A 17365-nucleotide genomic window follows, 5' to 3' on the forward strand; every position below is an offset into this window, starting at 1 on the left:
AACCAATTCTCTGGAAATCCTACCGAGGATCCAAACCTTCATTTATCCGTATTTGTCCAATACGCTGGTACTGTTAAAGCTAATGGTGTCACTTCAGAGGCAATTCGACTTCGTCTTTTTCCTTTCTCATTAAGAGATAGCGCTAGAAGATGGCTTCAATCTCTTCCCTCCAACTCAGTCACCACATGGAACGAGTTGAAGAAAGTTTTTCTTGCTCGATACTTTCCGCCAAGCAAAACAGCTATGTTAAGAGCCCAGATAAATGGATTTAAACAGAAAGATAACGAGTCTCTTTTCGAAGCATGGGAAAGATACAAAGACATGATGAGACTTTGTCCACACCATGGTTTAGAGGACTGGTTAGTAATTCATACCTTCTATAAGGGTCTCCTGTACAACACGAGGTTAACAATAGACGCCGCCGCAGGTGGTGCACTAATGAACAAACCTTATGCTGACGCTTACCAACTTATCGAAAGCATGGCTCAAAACCACTATCAGTGGGGAAGCGAACGAACAATGGTAGAAAAACCTCAAACGAAAACTGGCATGTACGAGATAAGTAACCTTGATCATGTTAATGCAAAAGTGGATGCTCTGGTCCAGAAAATTGAAACTTTAAATGTATCACCTCCAGTCACTGTAGTTGCCATAACTCAGAATTGCGAAGTCTGTGGAATCCAAGGTCACACTCCTGCAGATTGTCAACTCCTAACAGGAATCCAAGCGGAGCAAGTAAACTATGCTCAAGGAAGCCCCTACTCGCACACCTATAACTCAAATTGGAAGAATCATCCCAATTTTTTATATAAGAGTAATGATGCTTTATACGCACCTGGACAATCTCCAAATCAAGCCCCAGCTATACCTCCGGGATATCAGAAGCCGATCCCATCTACACCTAACAATAACGCCCCTAGGAAATCCAACTTGGAAATCATGATGGAAAACTTTATAGCTTCTCAACAGCAAACCAATAAAGATTTCTTAAACCAGAATGTACACACTGGCGAACAAATTAAACAACTAGCAAGTAAAGTAGATGCCCTGGCTACTCATAACAAAATGCTGGAAACGCAAATTTCACAAGTAGCTCAACAACAAGCGCCTACTGCTGCCCCAACTGGTACATTTCCTGGCCAACCCCAACCTAACCCAAGAAGCCACGCTCATGCAATTATACTGAGAAGTGGAACGGAAGTGGAAGGACCGTCTGACCCAAGGATAGAAAACCAAAACTCTAAAAAGTCAACTGAGGAGGAAAGTGAACCTAAGGAAAAGGAAGAGAGTAACAAGGAAACCGTAGAAAAGAAGGAACCTTATGTACCTCCACCACCTTATAAACCACCTGTCCCTTACCCTCAAAGGCTTATTAAAACCAAAGATGCGGGCCAATTCAAAAAATTTGTTGACCTACTAAAACAATTAAACGTCACAATTCCGTTTACAGAAGCTATTACGCAGATGCCCTCATATGCCAAGTTTTTAAAAGAAATTCTTTCTAATAAAAGGAAACTTGAAGATAGCGAAACCGTTACACTCACCGCTGAATATAGCGCTATAATCCAGAATATGCCTCCTAAACTTAAAGACCCAGGTAGTTTCTCTATACCCTGTCACATAGGAAAATTTGTCATTGACAAAGCCTTATGCGATTTAGGAGCCGGTATTAGTGTTATGCCTTTATCCATATGCAAGAGACTTGAAATGGGAGACTTACGACCAACTAAAATGTCTGTGCAACTAGCAGATCGTTCCGTCAAATATCCTGTAGGAATTCTTGAAAACGTTCCAGTGCGCATATGTCAATTCTACATTCCAACTGATTTTATAATTATGGATATTAGAGAAGATGAAGTTACACCCATTATACTGGGAAGACCGTTCTTAGCAACTGCCGGTGCAATCATAGACGTGAAACGAGGACGACTCACTTTTGAAGTAGGAGAAGAGAAAATTGAGTTCATTCTTTCCCAATTTTTGAAAGCACCTGCAATAGAAGATACGTGTTACTTCATGGATATCATCGATGAATGCATAAAAGAAACGGAGTTAGAAAAAGACAAATCATCTGACTATCTTGTAGAAGACAAACTTAACCAATGTTTAGCAATAACACCGGACCCTACGCAATGCCTTAAGAAACCAACCTTAGACCTGAAAACACTTCCCAAGAATCTGAGATATGAATTCCTAGACTTAGAGCTTGAACGACCAGTGATAGTTAATGCTGACCTAGGAAGACTCGAAACAGAAAAACTCCTGCATATCTTAAGAAAATATCCAACCGCACTAGGTTACAACATCACCGATCTTAAAGGAATAAGTCCCTCTATTTGTATGCACCGCATCATGCTAGAAGAAGACTCTAAAACTTCTAGGGAACACCAGAGGAGACTAAACCCGATCCTGAGTGAAGTAGTGGAGAAGGAAATAACCAAGTTATTAGAGGCAGGTGTCATATATCCTATATCTGATAGCAAATGGGTTTGTCCTGTACACGTAGTACCAAAGAAAGGAGGTGTAACAGTCATTGAAAATGAAAAAGGAGAAACTATAACCAAACGAATCGAATCGAGATGGAGAATGTGCATTGACTATAGGAAACTAAACAAAGCAACCCGAAAAGATCATTTCCCTTTACCATTCATTGACCAGATGTTAGAACGATTAGCCAAACATTCTCATTTCTGCTATCTAGACGGTTACTCAGGTTTCTTTCAAATACCAATTCACCCTGATGACCAAGAAAAGACAACGTTCACGTGCCCTTTTGGTACCTTCGCTTATAGACGAATGTCATTTGGCTTGTGTAACGCTCCTGCAACTTTCCAAAGGTGCATGATGGCAATATTCGCCGATTTTCTAGAAAACATCATGGAAGTATTTATGGATGACTTTTCCGTATGCGGACAAAGCTTTGAAGAATGTCTTGAAAACCTAGAGAGAGTTCTAGAGCGATGTGTAAAAGTAAACCTAGTACTTAATTGAGAAAAATGTCACTTTATGGTACAAGAAGGAATTGTTTTAGGACACATCATCTCGAACAGAGGAATTGAAGTAGACAAAGCTAAAATAGAGGTAATCGAAAATCTTCAACCCCCGAAAACTGTGAGAGAAGTACGAAGCTTCTTAGGACATGCCGGTTTCTACCGACGATTCATTAAAGACTTCTCTAAAATAACTAAACCTTTAACCGGGTTATTAATGAAAGATGCTGAATTCATATTCGACAATAAATGTTTAGAAGCATTTCAAACGCTTAAACAAGCACAGATCTCCGCACCCATAATGCAGACACCAGATTGGAATGAACCATTCGAAATAATGTGTGATGCTAGTGATTACGCTGTAGGTGCTGTTTTGGGACAACGAAAGGATAAAAAGCTTCATGTTATATATTACGCAAGTAGAACTCTAGATGAAGCACAAATGAATTACGCCACAACCGAGAAAGAACTTCTAGCAATAGTGTTTGCGCTAGATAAATTTCGTTCTTACTTGGTCGGAGCCAAAATAATCATCTACACTGACCACGCTGCTATCAAATACCTCTTAACAAAAAAGGATGCTAAACCTAGACTCCTAAGGTGGATCCTTTTGCTACAAGAGTTCGATTTGGAAATCAAAGACAAGAAAGGAACTGAAAACGTAGTAGCAGATCACCTCTCTAGACTTGAGAACCTTGAACCGGAAAGAACATCGATCAACGATGATTTCTCGTACGATAAACTTATAGCTACTTTGGAAGAAAATAACGCTGATAAACAGGTAGAAACCACTTTAGCTATATCTGTTACACCGTGGTACGCTGACCTCGTCAATTATTTAGCTACCGAAATAGTTCCACCTACCTTATCCTACCAACAGAAGAAACGATTCTTCTATGACATAAAACATTATTACTGGGATGACCCCTTACTTTTTAAAAGAGGCCCCGATGGTATTTTCCGTCGGTGTATACCCGAAGAAGAGGTAGAAAATATAATCCAACACTGTCACTCCGCTCCTTATGGTGGACACGCAAGTACATCCAAGACCTGCTCTAAAATCCTACAAGCCGGTTTCTATTGGCCAAATATATGGAAGGATGTACATGCAGCTATTAAGAAATGTGACAGATGTCAACGCACAGGAAACATATCTAGACGTGACGAGATGCCACAAAAGGGCGTTTTGGAAGTAGAGATTTTCGACGTGTGGGGAATAGACTTCATGGGACCTTTTCCATCCTCTTTCGGTAACAAATACATACTCGTGGCAGTTGACTACGTATCGAAATGGATTGAAGCTATAGCTTCTCCAACAAACGACACACGAGTAGTAACTAGACTCTTTAAGAATATAATATTTCCAAGGTTTGGTGTCCCAAGAATAGTAGTCAGTGATGGTGGATCGCATTTCATATCCAAGGTACTCGAAAAACTACTGCTTAAGTATGGCGTAAGACATAGAGTAGCGACACCTTACCACCCTCAAACCAGTGGGCAAGTGGAAGTGTCTAACAGAGAAATCAAACAGATACTAGAGAAAACAGTCGCCACTTCAAGGAAAGACTGGTCATTGAAATTACCAGAAGCTTTATGGGCTTACCGAACTGCTTACAAAACTCCCATAGGGACAACCCCATTTAAGCTAATTTATGGAAAATCCTGTCACCTCCCGGTAGAATTAGAACATAAAGCCTATTGGGCTATTAAAAATCTAAATTTAAACTATAAAGCCGCCGGCGAAAAGAGAATCCTTGATATAAGCGAATTAGAGGAACTCAGAAGAGACGTTTACGAAAATGCCAGAATCTACAAAGAAAGAACAAAACAATGGCATGATAAGCGCATATCAAGGAAAATCTTCAAACAAGGCGATGCAGTCCTTTTATTTAACTCCAGACTAAAGTTATTCCCGGGAAAACTACGATCTAGATGGTCAGGTCCTTTTCAAATCACCAATGTTTTTCCCAGTGGAGCAGTAGAAATTAAAGGCAAATCTATGGAACCATTTACCGTAAACGGGCAACGTCTAAAACATTATCACTATGCAGAAAACACTGAAGATTCGCAAGTCTTGCACTTAGACGAAATGCCTCAAGAACTTATAGATTATAATTGATAGTTTTTATGTCGAGCTTGCGACATTAAACAAAGCGCTTAGTGGGAGACAACCCACAAATATTTTATTATTTTCTTCTATTATTATTTTTCTATTTCTTCCTTAATTATTCTTTTAATTTTTGTTTAGTATTCATTCTTAATTTATTTTTATTTATTAAAAACTTTTCTCTTCTTCTTTCGGCATTTGGCCAAATCCTGACTAAAACTCTTGTTTTTCTTTTCTCTAGCCAACACTAACCTGATGGGACAAATTGATCGTATGGGTATCAAATTCAGAGGAACAGCTCAGAAACAAAAGTTTGAGGAACTAGCCACGAGAGAGATGCTACCTAGTCTGTATGCTGATGACTGGGCAATGACTGCCCTTGGACTAAGACAAACTGTCATGTATTTGCTGAGTCAGATAGGGTGAGAAACCGCTCCTATCCGTAGACAATTCGTCACTTACCGGAGACTGACTCTAGAATTCCTTAGTTCTCTGATCTATCTACCCAGCCGTGGAAAAGGAATAAGCAGAGGTTTCATCCAGTTCAGAATGTTTAACATGGAGTACCAATTTAATATTCAAGATTTTACCAACCTTTTAGGTTTCCCTACATCCTTTGACACATTCACAGTGAGCCAAGAAGAACTTTTTGAATATAGAGAACTTGAACACTTTTGGGGTAACTTGACTGGAAATGACGATCCCGAGGAACATGAGTTTCTCTCTGGAAACATACATAACCCGGCCTTCCGTTATTTCCATAAGATCCTGACCCACACCTTATTTGGGAAGAAGCCAAACAGTACCACAGTTTCACGTGATGAACTCTTCATCATATTTTGTGGTTCCCATAACCGTCCAGTAAACGGTGCCACTTTTATGTTGGCAAATTTAGACCACCTTATCCAAGATGAACGAGCACCAATTCGAATAGGCGGTTTGATAACCATGATTGGTAATGCTATCGGATTACGTCAGCCTATGCTTGACTTAAGCCCTTTTTGTGGCATTACTACTATGAGTATACCCTTCCTCTTCAACACTATGTTTATAGCAAACCTAGGATCTGATGAGTTTGAGCTTATAATTAATAACCAAGTTCTTTGCCTATTCACCATGCCCGATCCTAGGACTAGTGTTCATAACCGCAATAACTGGCTATACAATCTGAACGAAACCCCCTCTCCTGCTAGATCCACTGAATCCATCCAGTGTTGGAGAATTGCCATCCAAGGCGCAGCGGAATTTAAAAATTTCTCCATTTAGTGATCCTTACGAATGGGCATGATCAGTGATAGAATCGTTACCTCTTATGGCGATTCAAACCTTTGGTGCAGATCTCTGATAATGGTCAAAACCTTTGATACAGATCCACGGGGCGATCACGAACGTTGAACAATGACAACGTCTCTACTCAGTCCACACGAACGGATTCCTTCAATCGCAGTGCTAGCTGTTATGAATGAAGGCTTTGAGTGAGAGAAAGAGAGATACGAAATTCCAACTCTTCAGTTGTGTTGTATTCCCATACATAGCTTCTGCACAAGAGCTCTATTTATAGAACCACTTGTGTGGGCTTCAAGCCAAAAATCCCACTTAAGTGCATTTTGGCTCATATCTCATAATATGCCAAAATCACTTAAGTATTTGGTACTTTACCATATTTCGTATTCTTCTTAAGTACACCGTACATTACGATGTTCCTTAATTATTCTATCTCTCATCAATCCGTCCTTTGTGTGTGACCCTATAGGTTTTCGCGACGTTGGCAATTATATTAAATCACGCATTTAACATAATAAACAGTGAGCGGTATCTAGCAACACATCACTGCTACCCAAGTCACGAAAATGTCATGTGATCTGACAAAACCTCCTGTGATAATAATTATGTGTATAATTACCCCTTTGCCCTTATGTCTATATTGAACACAAGGTATAGACCGTGCCACCCTTGTCCAGTTCAATATTGGGCCCATAGACATTTATCCTGTTACGCGGGATGGGCAAATTCCATCTAGGACACTCATGTCCCTCAGCATGCTTTGTGGAGTACTCATCAATTGTCTTTATGGTCATCCAGTTACGGATGACGTTGGATCAGTAATAAGGCACTCAACTCTACATCTAGGATCCATAGTGGTTTCAGGTCGAAGAGTGGTATACACTATTATCACCATGAGAATAACTTATGACACTTTTGCATAACTTTCTATATAGTATTCTCATAGCGGGTCAATCCGGTATAAATATTACTCCTAATATTCATACCTATGTTTAAAACTTGATAACTCTTTATCCATGATCCATAAGATGTGATCATCAGTCTACAAACATAATAGTCTTAATGCTTTAATGTTATCCCACTTCACATTAAAGCTCGACTACGGATGCTTTAAGAATAGCGTCCTTATGTTTAATGTTTTCTCATGATTAAGTCACACTTAATACATTAAACGGACTATCTATTCTAGGGACTTTATTAATCAACCATAATAAAGAAAATGCCTTTAAATAATTCGATACAAGTACCAAAAGTATTGGCCTCTAGGGCTTACACCAACAATCTCCCACTAGCACTAGAGCCAATCAGGCATACCCCGTATGCCCATTGATCTAGTATGGCCATCATGCTTCTGCTGCGCAAGAGGCTTTGTCAATGGGTCAACTATATTGTCAAGTGTAGGTACTTTACATATTTTCACACAACGCCTAAGTATGTGTTTGGATCGTTGGTGAGATCTAGGCTCCTTAGCTTGTGCGATAACACAAACAATGGGATCCACAATGCTATGGACTATGCCAAGTTTATTGATCCAAACAGCTTCCTTTGCTGCACTTAAGGCAGCAATATACTCGGCCTCAGTTGTAGAATCAGCAACTGCATCTTGCGTTGAACTTTTCAAGCTCACAGTGCCACCATTTAAGCAAAACACATAACCAGATTGGAATCATTCATATTAAAGCGTCTCAGCACTTTGTCTGACTTAGGCCAAGCATTTCATGATCTATCTCTATAGATTCTGATTGGCTGCTTCACCCAGGTCCTTCATAGAAAAGCATTACCCTAACCAAGACTTTACTTGTTGCAGGGTAGGGATATCGATTCCAATGAGTAATATGTCATCTACATATAATACCAGGAATACGATCATGCTCCCACTAACCTTCTTGTAGACACAAGTCTCATCTTCGTTCTTGATGAATCCATACAGTTTTACTGTTTCATCAAAACGAAGATTCCATGAGTAGGTCACAGGCTCATCTTGATCCATGAGTAATACATCACCTTGATCAGATATCCATATATCTCAGGTAGGTGACGTATCCTGCCTGACCTACGCTGGTCTTGTTCTATTTGAGCAGGTTGCTCTTACACAACTACTTGTGTTTCCTGCTCTAATTCCTCCATAGGTGTATCGATACTTTGTGATTCTTGAATTTCTTCAAGTTCTACTTTCCTCCCACTGATTCCTTTGGAAATAAAATCCCTTTCTAGGAAAACTCAAGTTCGAGCGACAAACACTTTGCCCTCAGAAGGATTGTAGAAATAATATCCTCTTGTTTCTTTAGGATACCCCACAAATAAGCATTTGTCAGATTTGGGCTCAAGTTTAGTTGAAATTTGTCGTTTCACATAAACTTCGCAACCCCAAATCTTCATGTAAGACATATGTGGTCTCTTACCACTCCATATCTCATATGGTATCTTTTCAACCTTTTGGATGGAACACGGTTAAGTGTGTAAGCTGATGTCAATGGTGTATTTCCTTAAAAGGAGTTTGGAAGATTGGTGTGACTCATCATGGATCGGACCATGTCCAACAGGGTTCGATTTCTTCTCTCAGATACACCCTTCCATTGGGATGTTTCAGGAGGAGTAAGTTGGGATAGGATCCCACACTCTTTCAGATGGTTATCAAACTCTAGGATTAAATACTCATCACTTCGATCTGATCGAAGAGTTTTAATATTCTTATCTAGTTGGTTTTAACTCGTTAGGTTTCACCCTTTTGTATTAATGTTATTAATAGGCATTTCAAGATCAAGGACATACAATCCATTGTTCATTTGTGCAGTAGCATAGAATATATCATTCAAATAAATTAAGCAACAATTGTTCTTTATTATAAATGAAAAACCAAACTTGTCCAAACAAGCAATGGAAATAATATTCCTGCTAATTGCAGGTACATAATAACAGTTCTCTAACTGAATTATTAAACCACTAGGTAAAGTCAATACAAAAGTTCCTACGGCTAAAGCAACAACCTTTGCTCCATAGCCAACTCGTAGGTCGACTTCACCTTTTGCCAAATCTCTACTCCTTTTTAGTTCCTGCACATTTGTACAAATGTGAGAAATGCATCCAGTATCTAATACCCATGATGCAGAAGTAGATAAATTAATAACAAAAATACCTGAAGTTGAAGTCTCTACTCCATTCTTCTTATCTTCCAGGTACTTTGGGCAGTTCCTCTTCCAGTGTCCGGTCTTACCGCAATGGAAGCAGGTGCCTTCTTTTGTTATGCCTCCACTAGGCTTCAAAGCAGCAGTGGGTCTGGGATTGGCAACTTCCTTGCCCTTCCCCTTATCACTCTGCTTAGTGGGCCTTTTGTTCTGTCTCTTTCCATTTCCGATCATCAGAATGGACTTCCCTTTTGACTTCAGATTCTGCTCGGCAGTTCTTAACATGGCAAGCAGTTCAGGAAGAGATTTGTCCATATCAATCATATTGAAATTTAGGACAAATTGACTGAAACTATCTGGCAATGATTGCAAGATCAAATCAGTTGCAAGTTCCTTTTCGAGGGGAAAACCCAATCTCTCAAGGTTTTCCACATACCCAATCATCTTGAGTACATGGGGACCTACAGGGGCTCCCTCAGCTAACTTGCTTTGAAAAAGGGCTTTTGAAACTTCAAACCTCTCATGCCTTGCTTGCTCTTGATAGAGCAACTTCAGGTGTTCGATCATATCGAACGCTGACATGTTCTCATGTTGCTTTTGCAATTCTGAGTTCATGGTAGCCAGCATGAGACAAGCAGTTTCATTGGCATCATCGACATGCTTCTTATAAGCATCTCTTTCTGCCTTAGGTGCAGAACTAGGAGGTTCCTCTTCAGGAACAGGTGTCTCCAAGACATACAGCTTTTTATCATGTTTGAGGACAATCCTCAAGTTTCGATGCCAATCCAGAAAATTTGTCCCAGACAATTTTTCCTTATCAAGGATTGATCGCAGGATGTTGTTAGAGGTGTTTGCTGTCATGGTAATCTACATAAGGATTAATGAAAATATAAGTATCATTGACATATTCAATTAGGCCTTTAATTAAATATGCTCCCACTATTTTACTCAAAACAAATGACCCTCATCATTTGATTCGGAAAATCCCGTTGGAAGATTTTCTAGTGGGTCGAGATCCATATTTCACTTCGTTCTAAGTCCGCGTAGGCGGATTACACAAAACTAGGTTATTTAGGTAGGAACTCCTTCCAATTGTATCTCATACAACTCTCGAAAATTTCAGTTGGGTGAATAACTCCTTATTCCAATCCATCATATGGATCATTCCCAACTCTTGCTTCTAAACATATATATAATCTTATTATAATTTGTTTAGTTAAGTTTGACCCTTTGTTTTAACAGTTGGATATTACAATTATCCCATCGCACCTTACTAATATAGAACATGCACCTCGCGTAGGCGAAACCTACATTATTCGAAACTAGTCATGATGAGTGTTAAAACTTGGAAAGCTTAAAACTTAATATTTAGTTTTGAGGGAATTGCAATTTTTCTGATCTCACCGGCTTGTTTATCATATAAACCGTCTCTCACATGCATCAACATACATACAAACAAAAATGAAACAGTTATGACCCCTAGCGCAATTGTTCTCCCAAGTCAATGAGAGAACCTAAGCTAACCTACAACGATCTAAGCTTCTCCAAGCAAGATCTTCAAGGTTGTCCTTCTTTGGCACTGACTTCTTTGCTTTCTTCATATCATTACATTACATGAAATAAACTCGTTTTACATACGAGGGAGTGAGATGAGAAAAGAAGTTACATTTGGGAGATTAAGAGAGAGGCACGACACGTAGGTCGTATTTTAAAAACCCAAAACAAAACAAAGGAAAACTAAGGCCAGAACCGATCACCACAAGACAATAATAAACACTTTATTATTATTATTATTAATTCCTTTAATTAATTAAAATCAAATTAAATTTCGACGACCGATCACACTACGCAGAGTTAGCCGGGGGTCCGCTGCCCGGCGCCCCTGCTCGAAAATTTTAATGAACAATTCATTTAAAATTGACGTCGCTTTCGTACCAACACTTGATACTTCAAAGCACTTTTTCTATCCGAACGGGTGAATTTTTCTTTGCGTTAACCGGTTAACCATATGCGTTAACCGGTTAACACTGTTTGAAAACTTTTAGAAAACTCTTTTCTGCCTTGCGTTAACCGGTTAACCATATGCGTTAACCGGTTAACACTGTTGAAAAATTTCTTGGAAAACTGTTTTCCGCCTTGCGTTAACCGGTTAACCAAATGCGTTAACCGGTTAACACTGTTTGAAAATCTCAAAAATTTTATTTCGCATTGCGTTAACCGGTTAACCAAATGTGTTAACCGGTTAACACTGTTCCAAAATTAAAAAAATTATTTCGTATTGTGTTAACCGGTTAACCATACACGTTAACCGATTAACACTGTTCGGAAAAGTGTTTAGAACGCACAACTCTTGTGCAGTCAAACCCCAATCGCATAACTCTCTGACAACACAACCCTTGTGCCGTCATTAACCCTGATGCACCAATTTCAGACCATCAAACACGTCTCGATTGTTAATTCAGTATGATTGATCAACATGTCATTGCTTCACCATACTAATGTCGGATCAAGAAGCAAATGACCATTGATCGCTCAAAGGAAAACAATCATCGAGGGTTTGAATGAACGAAACGAGAACACTATATCATATATAATGTATTTTGCATTAGGATCACATATATCACATATATGTAACTTGATCGATCTCAATTTAACCTTTGATTCATTCTGTTTTAATCATATTATTACATAACAAAAACAGATATCAGATTCATGGTTTCGTAAGTGGCTCTGATGCCACTGTTGGAGAATTGCCATCCAAGGCGCAGCGGAATTTAAAAAATTTCTCCATTTAGTGATCCTTACGAATGGGCATGATCAGTGATAGAATCGTTACCTCTTGTGGCAATTCAAACCTTTGGTGCAGATCTCTGATAATGGTCAAAACCTTTGATACAGATCCACGGGGCGATCACGAACGTTGAACAATGACAACGTCTCTACTCAGTCCACACGAACGGATTCCTTCAATCGCAGTGCTAGCTGTTATGAATGAAGGCTTTGAGTGAGAGAAAGAGAGATACGAAATTCCAACTCTTCAGTTGTGTTGTATTCCCATACATAGCTTCTGCACAAGAGCTCTATTTATAGAACCACTTGTGTGGGCTTCAAGCCAAAAAGCCCACTTAAGTGCATTTTGGCTCATATCTCATAATATGCCAAAATCACTTAAGTATTTGGTACTTTACCATATTTCGTATTCTTCTTAAGTACACCGTACCTTACGATGTTCCTTAATTATTCTATCTCTCATCAATCCGTCCTTTGTGTGTGACCCTATAGGTTTTCGCGACGTTGACAATTATATTAAATCACGCATTTAACATAATAAACAGTGAGCGGTATCTAGCAACACATCACTGCTACCCAAGTCACGAAAATGTCATGTGATCTGACAAAACCTCCTGTGATAATAATTATGTGTATAATTACCCCTTTGCCCTTATGTCTATATTGAACACAAGGTATAGACCGTGTCACCCTTGTCCAGTTCAATATTGGGCCCATAGACATTTATCCTGTTACGTAGGATGGGCAAATTCCATCTATGACACTCATGTCCCTCAGCATGCTTTGTGGAGTACTCATCAACTGTCTTTATGGTCATCCAGTTACGGATGACGTTGGATCAGTAATAAGGCACTCAACTCTACATCTAGGATCCATAGTGGTTTCAGGTCGAAGAGTGGTATACACTATTATCACCATGAGAATAACTTATGACACTTTTGCATAACTTTCTATATAGTATTCTCATAGCGGGTCAATCCGGTATAAATATTACTCCTAATATTCATACCTATGTTTAAGACTTGATAACTCTTTATCCATGATCCATGAGATGTGATCATCAGTCTACAAACATAATAGTCTTAATGCTTTAATGTTATCCCACTTCACATTAAAGCTCGACTACGGATGCTTTAAGAATAGTGTCCTTATGTTTAATGTTTTCTCATGATTAAGTCACACTTAATACATTAAACGGACTATCTATTCTAGGGACTTTATTAATCAACCATAATAAAGAAAATGCCTTTAAATAATTCGATACAAGTACCAAAAGTATTGGCCTCTAGGGCTTACACCAACATCCAGGACTATGAGATTTGTGATGACCTGATTCCTTATGCTGAATCAGACCCTCAGACACCATCTGGTTATTATGATATTGATCCTCCTCCTCAACCTGTTCAGACCGAAGAATCGGCAATACCCGACCTTAGACATCATATGCCCGGAACTGATTATAACACTGCCATTGAAGCTTTGATGTCAGAACAAGACGCCCTCAGAGAAGAGTTTGCTAACATGAGACACGAATTTCTGGGATACATGACCAGTATGACAAATCAGTTTCACGAGTTACTATACCGTGTTAACTCCTTTGCTCCTCCAGCCAGAGATCGTGCAGATGGATAGAAGCCGTTTTTCTTAGTTATCTAGCTTTAGTTAGTTTTATTATTTAATGTTATTTCAAATTATGTTCGTATTTGTTTCTCTTTCGCATTTTTGTTTTTCTCCATTGTTACATTATGATTATTTTATGAAGCTATTGAATTATCCTATTTTATTATGAATTATGCAATATTTATCAAAAAAAATGCTCTCTACTGTTGCTGCCTACATAAATTATTAACAATATAATACATTTATGCACTATTATACAAAGTAGAATAGCATGCAGAAAAATTAAATAGCAAAATAAAATAATCTGAAGCAAAACAAAATAAATAATAAATAAATAAATAAATTACCAAAGTTATTCTGAAGAACGCTAGCAGAACCTTGCCAAAAAGACTGTGTGACGAGCGTCACACATTCTATCACGGACGTCACACAAAGTGCTTGTGACGCCCATCATGCTCATGTAACGAGCGTAACGTCATGTTAACGTTACAAAGACCGTTGGAGACGAACGTTACAACCCTACAACTTTTTACCTTCCCCATTTATTCACATTTACCCACATTTATTCACTTTTCAACCACTCCCTTTCCAACTTCAAAATTTTTCCCTATAAATACCCACCATACCTTTCTTCCTACATCACAACTATTCTATACAATCAAATATATTTTCTTTTTCTTTCCTAATTACTTCTTCCAACTCATTCATCAGTATGGCGGGAAATCAAAATTTCGGAAATATCATCTTCCGATCCGAAGATGATAATTATCAAAGGGAACAATTCGAGCGCTTTCAACGACGAGGTGTCACTTCTACCAGGTATCCTGATTCAACTTGTTTACAACAATTAGGATTACTTCAAGGTATCGAGTGGATGCTCCGCCTTGCCGATCTAACCTTTCTATGCACGCATAATCAACCCACCTACCCATCCCTAACCTTAGAATTCTTAAGTTCATATGCGTACAACACTCTCACCGGTGAGGACGAATTCTTAACCGGTACCGCAACCTTCCGTATGTTCAATACCGAGTACTCCCTATCCCAAAACCAATTGAGTACCATGCTACAATTCCCCATAGAAGGTCAAGTCTACCCCAGAATCCTTCCAAACCTAAACTGGAGCACAGTTGCTGCTTTCGACCTCTTTAGGAAAATATCTGGTGTAGATGCCAACAACTGGGAAGAGCTCCTTGTTTCCCATATACATAACCCAACTATCCGGTACTTTATCCGCATCCTACAAAACACAGTTTTTGGAAGACCGAACAACAGCAAGGTCAACGCAAAGGAACTATTCTTCCTCGAATGCGTCTTCGAACCGAATGCTAAGGTAAACGCCGCCTCCTTCCTATTTCATCATATCCGCACCTCATGTGCTAGAGGCCGTCAACCTTTTGTAATTGGTGGATTAATCACCACCATAGCACTTGGCTTAAACCTAGGGGACCGACTCCAAACTTTAGAATCTTTACCTCCCCTCTTTATGGATATAAGCTACTGTCGGTCCAGCCGCCTAATAAAGAACCGAGTAGGCGGAAAATATTACCTTATGGTGAATAACCAGGCAGTCCCAAGCGTTGTTCTACCCAACATTGCCTTAACCGATGTCACCAATCCCAACCGCCACCTCTATGATCTGAATGCTCCCGAAGCTACCGAGCCTTCACATACAAACCCGTCTGCAGACGAGTTCGAAGAAATGGAGCAAGGTGATAACGCTCCTGCACAACAATCAGTCCCGCTCAACCCTTCCGATACTGCAGCTGGCCCATCCTCCCGACGTCGTCGACGAAGAAGGCCTGCAACCAACGACGACATCATGGATGCTATTGATGGTATGCAAGCACAGAATCTCGAAATGATGCAAATGATGCGCCAAATGCAACAACATCAGGAAGAGAGGAATGCCATAACCGACCAGCGGTTCACTGATTTGCTTAGCAGGTTCGACAACTTAGAAGTACGTCAAAGATCACCAGGTCCAAGAACAAGAGGCGGCAGACAACCTTAACTTTAGTTTTTTTTCCTTTATTTTTGTAATTCGTTTTTTCCTTCAAACATTAAGGACAATGTTTCATTCAAGTAGGGGGGGGGGGGGGGGGGGGGGGGGGGGGGAAACCATGTTCTCTCCATCCTCCTTTTTCCTTTTCAAGTATGTATCTTTCTTTCATTGTTATTTCCCTTATAATATATATATATATATATATATATATATATATATATATATATATATATATATATATATATATATATATATATATATATATATATATATATATATATATATATATATATATATATATATATATATATATATAATAAAATAATATTTCTTATAATATAGATTTATTTTAAGTTAAGTCCCAAATGTGAAAACCTTCTATTATCTATTCCCCTCAATTTTCATGAGCCATAACAAAAATTCATCACACTCAATAAGTATAAAGGTCGCTTATTTTATAAAACTTGAGTGAAATCAAGACAAAAATTATTACCATAACAACGCTCTAAGAACCTCAACATGTTAGACCAGGATAAGTACCTATTATACCAATCCCTTGAACTTTTAGTTTTATAGTAACCCCGAGTAGTTTATACGAGAAGTCAGCACCATCTTAATAGCAAACTACATGGAGAGCCGATGAATATAAGTGAATGATTCCCAAAGTAACATAAAATATATATATATATATATATATATATATATATATATATATATATATATATATATATATATATATATATATATATATATATATATATATATATATATATATCAGGAAATGCACTAATTAAGTTAGGTGATCCTTACCATATCATTTAATCTAAAGGTTGCAGATCATACAAAAGCATAATATGAAAGATCCATTATGAGTTGGTTCAGCAGGTATCTGGTACTGAACTTGGTAGGGCGGACTACGGTCCGATCCCCCGCAATTTGCAATGGACTGAATAACGAAGTTATCCGACTTATGTACCAGAACTTCTAGCTAAAAGGGGATCAGAATCACTAACCGGTTACTCCACTATGTGCGCGAAAAGATAAAGGGCTTAATGTGATTTCGCTAGAATGAAAACGGGTGAAATAAGAGTAAAGGAACTAGGATAGCTATAATGACATTACTCGAACTGGTTTGCATAAGGTGAGGTTATCTGAGGTTGTGACGGTGGTTGTTGATGTCAAGATTAAAACCAAGTTACTTCTAAAAAAGGTTTACATGCAACCTAGTACGAATTGATGTGTGTTTCGAAATTTCATCTGGCTAAAATTTTTAAAACAAGTTCTATACTGTATTTTGCTTGAGGACAAGCAAAGATCTAAGTATGGGGGAGTTTGATAACATGAAATAGTATCACATTCTAGGACTCAATTTAATTAAATTATATTATTATTTACTTCAATTTATTTCATTTTATTAGATATTACGCAGTATTTTCTTTCTATT

At 38.5% G+C, this 17365-nt stretch overlaps 1 non-coding gene across 1 annotated transcript; it reads right to left on the reverse strand.

The window, feature by feature from the left end:
- Positions 1 to 243: 243 nt before the first annotated feature.
- Positions 244 to 350, reverse strand: LOC127088643 (small nucleolar RNA R71). The gene has a single exon (XR_007790471.1). It is a non-coding gene; the product is annotated as a small nucleolar RNA R71 (small nucleolar RNA).
- Positions 351 to 17365: the final 17015 nt, after the last annotated feature.

This window comes from Lathyrus oleraceus, chromosome 5 (assembly GCF_024323335.1).
Source record: "Lathyrus oleraceus cultivar Zhongwan6 chromosome 5, CAAS_Psat_ZW6_1.0, whole genome shotgun sequence".
In the NCBI taxonomy this organism is placed as follows: Eukaryota; Viridiplantae; Streptophyta; class Magnoliopsida; order Fabales; family Fabaceae; genus Lathyrus; species Lathyrus oleraceus.